The following is an 11,671-nucleotide window of genomic DNA, read 5'->3' as shown; positions in this document are numbered from 1 at the left end:
TAAAAAATCAGTGAGGGCGTCCTCCTCAGCAAATGTTATAATGGCTTTTTAACATGATCAATTAGTTCCAGTAACTGTAACTCAGTAAATCTTTATTTAATATTATGACATTATCTGATTATTCGGGCCCAGTAAATGTCAGTACGGTATGTTTAGGATAGGACAATTTGCCATCAAGATTTCATTGCAAACAGTTCAGACCCAGAACACGATCATGTCAGAATTAATAATTTGTTCTATATTCGGACTAATATTTCACCATTAATTTGGATATATTTGGTTATTTCAGGCTTTAGTCTCTCACAGAGCAGTTGGAGCACTAAAAATTGCGAATGTCGACCCTGGTCGAAAATGTGTTTTACATATATATATATTTCAAAAGAGGACATTTAGAGCTTTCAGAAACTGAAAGTCCCATGTTGATATGACTTCTCTTTTAATATGAAGTTATGTCAATTTATCAATCGCTGAAAACAATATAGAACAAAAGAATTTTAACACTAATTTCTTTGCCAATATCTCAAAATCAATAGCAACATCCGACTCATTTCCCTTGATCGTGTCACATATTCATACATTTCTTTACATGTGTTTTCATATCATCTTTTGTGGTGAAAAATGTATATAAATGTAATTTGCAATCATTATTTGTAAAGCAAAGATTTCTTCGTTCCAATGTAAGTATGCACTGTGGCAACACATACACAGAACATTGGGTATTCATGGCACCGGTATTACAATCATGTAAAAAGTAGAAATTCAAGGATGTTCATATGATACAGTCTAGTCTGAACATCATATTAATGTATAAATACATCAAAGAAAGAGTTCAAATTCCAAATGTCTAGTGTAATCACTGTACATGTAAACCCGTACTGGGTATATTGGTTTGTTAAGGGACCAAAGTATGGACCACTGTTCTATTTTCCATGATCGACACAGTAATATGGCAGAGTTTGGAATTTAGATCTTTTTGACTTGTATAAATGGTAAGTGCTATATGGGGGGGGCTGTCATGAGCAACTTGCAAAGGGAAGAAAGAAGGAAGGAAAACCAAGATAAAAGATTTGGTCTCCAAAAGAAAGAATAGATTATTTTAAGAAAACTCAGTGCAACAATTTCTTGCATTTTATTGCTTACAATTGTTTCAGGCAAAGTACAGGAAAACTTTATCAGATACTGTGAAAAATGAGCAATTTTGCTGCACATTTTGGCAAAATGTCCTTGACTCATCCCCTCTTCATTAAACACCCCCCATGTGTCATACAAACTCAAGAATTTGTCTTACAGTTTTCTTTAAAATATTACAGTTTATACAACTCTTTCAGTAGTTCAACCACCATCAGGTATGAAGAGAACATACACAACTACAAACTACAAAAAACCCATGAAATATGATATATGCTTCAGCTGTTTATATAGACCCTATCGAATACTACGGCACTCGTCCGCATTCTATCCACCATAAGAAACCACGGGCCAATTAGCATGAGACTTAGAAGTTAGAACTTAGAACCAGCATGTCTGCCATTTTTTATTGTTAAACCGTTCTGGTTGAGTTAATTTGATAGGGTCTATGCACATCAAGGCCAAATACATTGAATGAATGTGATTCTTTTTCTGTTCGATAATATATAAACATTAATAGTGCGTAGGTTGTGAACATCAGGTGTCAGGTGTTTTACATTAAATTCAAATTTAATTAAGGGATCTGGAATGAGCATTTTGAGCGTTTCGACAGTATTTTTGTGGGACATGAGAGCACATCAGACATATCGAATTGCATTCTGAATACGAAGAATGTCTTTCTGATATCAAATAATTTTCATTTTTTGAAATTCACGATATAATACAAATTTTATCAAAATTGATATCAGAAGGACGTTCTTCGTATTCAGAATGCAATTCGATATGTCTGATGTGCTCTAATGTCCCACAATAAATACTGTCCAAACGCTCATACCCCATCCCTTAAGGTTGGTCTGAACCCTGGAATTAAGAACTTTCCAGGCCTCATAACTGCTAAATTGTTGGTGTAATGTATATAAAAAAAGTATACATATTTAGAATGGCAAAGACTTGATCAATTCATCTGTGAGGTCAAATTTGGGCCAAAATGCCATTTTTGGCCCCAAATCCTAAAACTTACCTTTTTTGTGCCACTTCTTTTCGTTAAACATAACAAAAAAATTCTTGGGCCAAAATTTTGTAAAAACCAGATAAAAATATGTAGGAGTTTTTTTTTTTTTTTTTTAAATTTTGACCAACTTCACCAAAAATATTTGAAATTTGGGCGAAAATCAGGCTTTTTTCAGCATTTTTTGACCATTTTTGGTGCAAATTTCTCAAAGTTTTGTTAATAAAAAAAAAATTTTGGCCCAAGAATTTTTTTGTTACGATTAACGAAATAGAAGAGGCCAAAACCGTTTTTTTTTTTTTTTTGATTTTGGGCCAAAATGAGCATTTTGGCCCAAATTTGACTTCAGTCACTTCACAGATGAACTTATCAAGTCTTTGCCATGTATACTTTTATATACTTTAGACCAACAATTTTGCAGTTATGAGGCCTGAAAGTTTCCATAAAATTTTCCAGGGCTGAACCCTTAAATGATCTCTTCAACTGTTGGTGCCTCACTGTCAGTGGTGACACATTTTTTTTCAGGGGGGGGGTGGGGGTTAATAGAAGAGCAGAGTTATTTACTTGCAAATATTTTTGGCATGATTTTCCAAGAAAATATGTATTTTGAAAAGCCTAATTGGATGTACAGTAAATGTTGCTTTATACAACAGTAGGGAGAAAAACATGAAACACCTTTTATGGTGGCTAACACGCCTATTGTGTCCTGCACAGAAATGCTTAAAAATGATACTTATTTTTTTTTCAAAGAAGCATAATATTCGACTTTATGCGACTTTTTGTCACCTCAAAAATCCATTGACTTACAGGAAAGGTTTTTGGCACATTGGCAATTTCACAAAATATCAACACTTATGTAAAAATGGAATTCTTTCAAATAACCATAACAGCTCACTAAGCAGCTACAAAAATCAGATTTTTACAAGTCTTGTTGTTTATGCCTTGCTCTTGACCAATCACGCGTGCCGTTAGATAACAGAAATGTATGAACTGTGTGTTCTGTTATGTTTATTTATAAATGTAATTTATTATTTATTTGTAGGGCTGGAGACTGAATAAACTGGTCAACCTCCACAAGCCTCATTGTTTCATTCCCTGTTGATTAGCAAAATATATGAACAATGCTATTCACTGCACTTGCACTAAGTCTAGCTGTCACAGCACTCATTGTACTCTTGACAATAGCATTTTGGTTACGACTCATACCAAGAGGTAGACTTGATCCAAAGCACAAAGCTGTGTTGATAACTGGCTGTGACACAGGGTTTGGATTTGCTCTTGCCCAACACCTTGATTCACTTGGCTGTTATGTTTACGCTGGATGTCTGGATGCGCATGGTGAGGGCGCTTGGAAACTCACCAAGGATGCCTCGGATAGACTCATGGTGTTGCAGATGTGGAGGTATCTGCTGCTTTGGAAACTGTACAAAAGAACCTTCAGTACCCAGAGAAAGGTAAATGTTATTTAAGTTTTAATGTGATGCTGCCACTGTCCCTCTGGCATAGCCATGATTTTAGTGTGTGTGTGTAGGGGGTGGGGGGCAATTAAGCCAAATTTCATCCTCATTTGTAATTTGTTTGTATCATTTTTAATCACTTTAATGACACTTTATTCTTTGCTGTCTCCATTTTATCCCTGTCAAATATTGTCATTCCTAGTGGCACAGTTCAATAACCTCATAGCTCAAAATAATTTGACCATGAACTGTGGAGAGTTTTTGTAACACAATGTCATGCAAAGTTCATTGTATGAGTGTACACTAGGGTGGGGCAAAAAAACACTTTTTTTCTCGGATCGACTTGGAACTCTCTGCGAATTTTACTAGGGTACATACTAATATTGTGCTAATATATCAGTAAGATCCTAGTATGTTTCACCCTTTCACAAAATCTCTACCAGTACTTATTTGCTATTGCTTACTGTAAATAACTCTATATGGAGAAATCAGCAGGGTTAACCTGGGAAAAGAAGCTATTCAGATGACATCAGAGCCACTGTAAAACACTTTGGGTAGTTTGTTTGGACCCTTTAGTACATCACAAAATAGCAAGCAATCTCCAGTTGGTTAAAGACATGTATGTATTAAAATATTGATGATATTTGAGTTGCTAAATTAAGGGGTAAGGGTAGCATTATGGAGCATTTTCTAAGTTCTATACTCATTTAAATTTCACAATGTTGGTCTTGTTACATAGATGTGAAGTGCAAAAGTATAAAAAAAACACATGAGATATGATTTTAGCGCAGCTCTGACTTGACCAGGGATTAAAATGTCATGTGACATCTGATTTGCAGTAATTTTCAAGGCCATGTGACCTTCAAAACATGGCTACCCAAAAAAGATCATTTATTTTTGGTAATTCTACAGCTCATATCTATGCAACAAGACCAAAATTATGGAATTTGACTGAGCAGAACTGGGGGAATGCTCCATTATGCTACCCCTACCCCCTAAATTTAGCAACTCAAATATTATCAATATTTAACTAAATACATGTCTTTAGCAAAAATAATGTAACAAATTGGAGACTGCTTGCTATTTGCTGGTGTTCTAGAGGACCTCCAAACAAACTACCCATGATGTTTAATATTGGCTATGATGTCATATGAATGCCTACTTTTCCCTGGCTGTTCCTACTGATTTCGCTATGTAGAGTTATACAGTAAGAAATAGCAAATAAGTAGGGATTTTGTGAAAATATACTGCCAGGGTGAAGTACATGCTTTGATCTAATATTTCAGCACAATACTAGTATGTACCCCAGTAAAATTCTCAGAGAGTTCCAAGTGGATCAGAGAAAAAAAAGTGTTTTTCGCCCCACACTAGTGTACAAGCCACGGTAGTTTGATATGATCATTTCTTAATTTTCCTAACCAAACTTTATATAATGTTCAATTCTAGACCTGGACAATACCAACAGCTATCACACTAATATACACATATATTTTGTAGCTAATTTTAACATGGATTTTCGTACTATATCAAATTAATCATCTTTTCATGCTTTTTTTGTGGTATTTTTATTCTATAAACTGTACATTTTCAATAAATTGAGGCCGCTATTTACACATGTTTTAAATTTAAATTAGCCAAATAATATGACTTTAATACATTCCTTACATTTCATGATAAAAGTTTTTTTGGAAAATTTCCTTGCCATTTGTAAGTTTTTTTTTCTAATGTTCTAATACCATTATACAAGTGTCTACCCCTTGTAAAGATGCAAACAAGATTTGAGATAAATAGCGCCACCATTGTTCAATTTTTCTTTAAAATGACTCAGTTTTACATGCCATCAAACAACCGTGAAGCATGATGAGTTAAAGAACTGTGTCATGACAGAATGAACATGTGTGATATTCTGGCACTTGCATAACCCTGCTGATACATCTAAAAACTTAACATGCTATCCAATGATGTGTGTAGCACACAAGCTGTCTATGGTTCAAAACGTCTATTGTCTTCATCTTTCTTTCTTGCGTTATTGCTTGTTTCATGCATGCATAATGTAAGCAGCAGGGGCGTTGCCAGGGGGAGTCAGGAGGGAAACTTCCTCCAGAAAATTTTAAGGGATAAAATGGCAAAGAGTAAAGTGTCCTAAAAATGGGACAAAATATTTACTAATAAAATAGGGATGAAAATTTGGCTTTGCCCCCTCACACTAAAATCCTGGCTATGCTACTGGTAAGTGCACATTGATTGATATGATAATATTACCGTATTCATTCCAATAAAGGCCCATGCCCCAATAAGCACCCACCCTGGGTATTTTCAATTTGCTAAAGGGTACCACAAGGTACCACAAGTGTTGAAGTAACGGATAGACGTTGATACAGTGAAATAGCTGGGGGATTAGAAGTCCTGTGTAAACTTGCAAATCATTTTCTGCAGCTACTAGAACGTCTCGGGACCCTTTTATAATGTACGTAAATTTGTCTTTAATAAACGCCTGTCAAGAAAAAATTAAGTAAACCATATAAAAAATAAGCGCCCACTCAAAATGACTTTTTTAAGCGCCCTGGGCGCTTATTGGATTGAATACAGTAATTGTCAACAGTAAAATGTACCAGATGCTAAACTTGCAGGTGTGTGATAAACAATGATGCATATACATAATGTAATGACGCCATCAAGCAAATGGAATCATTCTTCTCATACGGTAATTGCTTATTTAATAGCTATTATGCAACATATGCCGTTGACTTAGAAAGGGCATAAAAAGGGCACAGAAAGGGGTTTCAACTATGTTCGGTTCCCAGGAAATCTTGAAAAGTGGAAGAAAATAGATTTGGATGACTTGTATCAGCAATTGCCACCAACATATAGCTGTATTTGTCATTCATTTATTTCTATAGCCATTTTAAATATTTGGGCTTGCACTTCTCCAAGATAATACAGCCTTTCTTTTGAAGGGCAAAAAATATGACTGATGTAGAGCTTAGTTTTCATGCAGAGGATATACACACAGCATTGTGGCTCGAGAACCACCTTTCTGGTGGGATACATTTTATGCACTGCATCTGCATAATATTGATTAGAAAGGAATGAATAATGTAATATTGTTTTATGATGTATTATCACTATATTTTCTATACCATGTTTAGACTAATTGTTGCAAGTGCTAGATCATATATACTGTTCGTGGGTAATGTATGTATGTATGTAGGCCTATATGTGACACAGTAAAGTGACAATGAGTATACATTGTATGAACACAGTTGAGAAGTGCACTTTATTGAACATTTATTCATAGGTACATTATATATCATCTTGAAAATCATCAAAAGTAATATTATTGTACATCAAATAGAATAACATTCATTTTTAAATTTCTCATTTCCAAACAACCTTTAAACCAGTGTGACCCTCACAAATAAGAAAGAATTCCTTTGACCTCCTTCAAATGAAACTCCAATGCCCCCTATACAAGGAAATTGGCCTGTGTCTTGCTTTGTGTTCACTTTTTCGATTCTGCAATTTCAACAACCCCAAATGAAATTTATTAAAGACCACATTGCTTGGAACATTGCTTTTCAGTAAAGAAACGTTTTGGACATTATCTCGCAGAAGATTAGAAAATGTTGCAAGAAAATATTAAATGTAGGATTATAAAGGGTATAAAATGTCTTCATAACATTAAAAAACATTTTTTGAAAATGTACTACAAAATATTCTAACATAATGTTATTTAAGTGTTGACAAAATAGTTGGCAACAAATGTTTGCAAAAATTATGTTACAATAACATTTTGACAACATTTAAAAAATGTTGTTGCAATATGTTTTTGATGCAAAACGTTTTCATGACCTTTATAAAACCTGACATTTAATATTATTAAAACGTTTTTCCCAAAATCAAAAATCAAAACTCAAAATATAATGTTTAAAACGTTTTAAAAACGTTTTGTGTTTCCTGTAGTGAAACTAGAAAGAAATACTTAGATAAAGTCTTAACAAATTTCAGCCCTTGAGTTAAAAAAAATCATAGCTTCGGAATTCTATGGTCGATACACATGAAGAAGATTCTTAAAACATTTACCATCAATTAGTTTTTCAGTAAGTTGGCTAGTTTAATGATGTAAATTCAAATATCACTATTACGTGACACTCTTAACCAATCAGACCAAGCGTGACACATATCATTTGACAAGCAAACGTATGGAGCAAAAAAAAGCAATCAATTACAAAAATTTGCATCACCTTAAGGGATCTAAAATGAGCGTTTATTGCGTTTCGACAGTATTTTTTGTGGGACATGCGAGCACCTCAGACCTATCGAATTGCATTCTGAATACGAAGCATGTCTATCTGATATCAAATAATTTTCATTTTTTGAAAATCACAATATAATACAAATTTTATGACAAATTATAAAAATTTGATATTTTTCAAATTTTTGATATATAACAGTACTCGAAGTAAATTATATAAATCTAATGACATATTCTTAAAGTGTATGTAGCAGGGAGGAAAAGCCGACGGTCAATTGAAAATTTTGACCTTTCATATTGAAGATATGGATTTTTTTCCCAAAAAGACCTAATTTTTTTTGGTGTTTTTGGAAAAAAATCCATATCTTCAATACGAAAGGTCAAAATTTTCAATTGATCGTCGGCTTTTCATCCCACCTACATACACTTTAAGTATAAATCATCAGATTTATAAAGTTTACTTCAAGTACTGTTAAATATCAAAAATATCAATTTTTAATGATTTGCCATAAAATGTGTATTAAATTGCGAATTTCAAAAAATCAAAATTATTTGATATCAGAATGACATTCTTCGTATTCAGAATGCAATTCGATGTCTGATGTGCTCTAATGTCCCACAATAAATACTGTCCAAACGTTCATACCCCAGCCCTTAAGCTCATATCTTCGACAAGTACTGAATACCTCTTTGTTCACAAAACTCTGATTTGCTTAAGTTTTACACATTACATACATTTTAAACTGTTATTTTACAAACAATGTATTTATATTTAAAGAAATGAAAGATTTTAATAAGGCCATTTTGATATAACATAACAAAGCCTCCCATTTAGAATTCCATTATTATATTTTTTACAACACCAATGTATCACCAAATATTACTCTTAAAACATATAATACACATGAAGATTCTTAAAACATTTTCATCAATTAGTATTTCAATAAGTAGGCTACTTTAATCATGCAAATTCAAATACCACTATATGTGACACGATCATATCCAACTAAAGATTTTAATCAGGCCATTTTGATATAACATAACAAAGCCTCCCATTTAAACTGTTATCTTACAAACAATATATGAAGAGCTTAGTTTCAAAACCCCTTACATCCACTTGCCCATTTTTGAAAACACATCAAAAAATCATCAAAAAAATCACTGATATATGGGGGTTTGCAACAAAAGCAGTTTTTGGCGGGATGCTTGTGTAGGATGAGCATCCTGCCAAAAACTGCTTTTGTTGAAAAACACCTTGTATCAGTGATTATTTTGATGATTTTTTGATGTGTTCTCAAAATTGGGAAAGTGGATGTAAGGGGTTTTGAAACTAAGCTCTTCATATATGTAAAGAAATTAAAGATTTGAATAAGGACATTTTGATATAACATAACAAAGCATATTATATTTTACAACACCAAAATATCACCATACTCTACTCTGAAACATTATGGTCAAAGAAGATTCTGAAAACATTTTCATTATAACTGTTATATTACAAACAATATATATATTTAAGAAATGAAAGATTTTAATAAGGCCATTTTGATATAACATAACAAAGCCTCCCATTTAGAATTCCATTAGTATATTTTTTACAACACGGCCTAATGATTTATACACCTCACAGTCTGAATGTAATAGTGCATCACCATGCTTTACACTATAAATGTAGTCCTAAATTTATATACAAGTGCATTATTAGCACTACTAACTTAATTCAACAACATCTTACCAATGGCTAACATACACAATACAATAAAGAGGATTTTTAGATTTTGTTTTTGACCTTTTTGTATTCTTATACTCTTTTGACATTTCTATTTTTAAAGTCATATCCGTGTGACAGCAGGATAAGATATATATCTGAAATAAAATGCTACCTTAGCTACTCGTGTTAAATTCCAAATGATTGGTTTCTTGTTTAACTAAAAAATTGCTAATGCTCTATAATTATTGTTTATACATGCGCATTGCTTTATCATTTATACATGTGAACATCCCTATTGATTTATACACCTCACCAAAGTCGCAAGTACTCTGCTTTATAATTAATGTTAGCTTACTCCTACTCTCAACAAAGGCTAACATAATAATAATGAACTATATACATCAATAAAAGTAAATGAAAGGGAACATTTGTACATAAAGATGAAATTAAGAATTTTAGACATGATTGAACTATGATTATTTATGTACAGGTCACTCAGATCTATATAATCACAGGATTTTTAGAATCTTTTTGTATTCTAATGTCCCTGTGACATTTTTACGATATTAGGTATTTTAGACATGATGATCGAACTATATACATGGTGTATGTATGACATGATTGCACTGTGATTATTTATGTACAGGTAACACAGACGTATATAATTACAGGATTTTTAGTATCTTTTTGTACAAATGTGCTCTAATGCTCCTATGCCATTTCTATGATATAAGATATATTAAAAAAACTGTTATATGTCTGATGAGTTAACTCAATATCTTGCCAGATCGTTTATACCTGCTTTACAGTCTGAAAGTAAAGTGCATACTTTTGCCATAGAGTTTATTATTTTCAAAGTAATTATATAATACAAGCTATAGGCCAACCCGTATCCATATTAACCTCAAAGTTCCCTACTATTACCAGAAGAAAATCTTAAATCCAGAAGGCAAAACATTTGAAAGGATTGTTAAGATCTTGCACTTTACCGCGGTTCAAAGCAATGGGTTTTCAGTTGTTCCAACTTCCTATAAGGCCACGCGTTTTGAGCTCGCCACCCAAAAATGGTGGTTTTGTTACGCTTTTCCAAATCGAGACTCGTTCAAATTGTTATATCTCTGCTTAAACAAAAGGTATTGTAGTGTGTTTGGTGTCATTTTGTAGCTAAATGAGTGACCTAACAGACCTCCAAAGGAGAATTGTTTATCAGCTAAGATAGTGGAGTTATAATTTTTTGAGTTCAGAATGGCCGAGGTGGTTGTTGTGGCGGTGGCGGTTGTGGCGGTGGCGGTATGTACAAAGTCTATGAGAAATATAGATTTTGTGTGTGCACGTTGAATCAACTGATCATATCTTTGCATCCATATGGGCTACAGGCATGGTTAAGAGCTCTTGTGAAAGGTTATTAATATGCTAATTGTTTTTAATCATTTTGAACTCTTTATGATTGGTTTAGTCTATAAAATACAAACTTTTACGTACAAAACTACCCGTTTTCATATTAAACACTGTAGTAAGCAATGCGGATGTCTTCAAAATCTAAAAGTTGCTGTAAATATTTAATTACTTATCCTATCATAGTCAAAGTATACATTTTCTGAGAGGAAATTTGATGAGGAATCTAAATATGGACTTATTTTTTCTGTATGGGTTAGGGGTAAAATGTTTCAGTTCAAAATATGTTGAATTGTAAAAAAAATTTGAACATATTTTGGGACACCCTGTATTCTGAGATTACCAAACAGCTGTGATTTTTTTTTCTTCCCCAGTCAGTAGGATCCCCCTAACCTCTAACCAAATCAATGTTGTTTACTTTCAGTTTATAACTGCAAGTTAGTAATAAGCAATGCATTAAGTGACCCATTTTTATTTGGAATTTTTTATTCCACCCTGTATAACTTCAAGGTCACCCTGTACAATGAGTTGAAATGTGTATATTTGAATTGCTTATGCCTTCAGCTTTTCAAAAATGTATACTTTTGCTAGTTTAGGGTTGATAGTTGTGTAGATATTCTAATTTGAAACTTGATTGGTGTAAAAATTCATAATATTTGTGATGTAACGCTAAGGGTGGCGAGTTCAAAACACACGGCCATAATCGATGCTTGCAA

At 33.0% G+C, this 11,671-nt stretch overlaps 1 protein-coding gene across 1 annotated transcript in view; it reads left to right on the top strand.

Annotated features, from left to right (window-relative positions):
* Window positions 1–3,535: 3,535 nt before the first annotated feature.
* The window catches only part of LOC140143986 (D-beta-hydroxybutyrate dehydrogenase, mitochondrial-like), a 109,461-nt gene continuing 101,325 nt past the window's right edge, over window positions 3,536–11,671 (top strand). The window contains exon 1 of the mRNA XM_072165817.1: window positions 3,536–3,591. The gene's annotated coding sequence lies outside the window, so the exon portion shown is untranslated. The remainder of the gene's footprint in view (window positions 3,592–11,671) is intronic.

The sequence above is a fragment of the Amphiura filiformis genome, unplaced genomic scaffold, assembly GCF_039555335.1.
Source record: "Amphiura filiformis unplaced genomic scaffold, Afil_fr2py scaffold_35, whole genome shotgun sequence".
NCBI classification, from domain to species: domain Eukaryota; kingdom Metazoa; phylum Echinodermata; class Ophiuroidea; order Amphilepidida; family Amphiuridae; genus Amphiura; species Amphiura filiformis.
The sequence above is the reverse complement of the archived record's forward strand: the minus strand, read 5'-3'. Positions and strand labels throughout refer to the sequence as shown.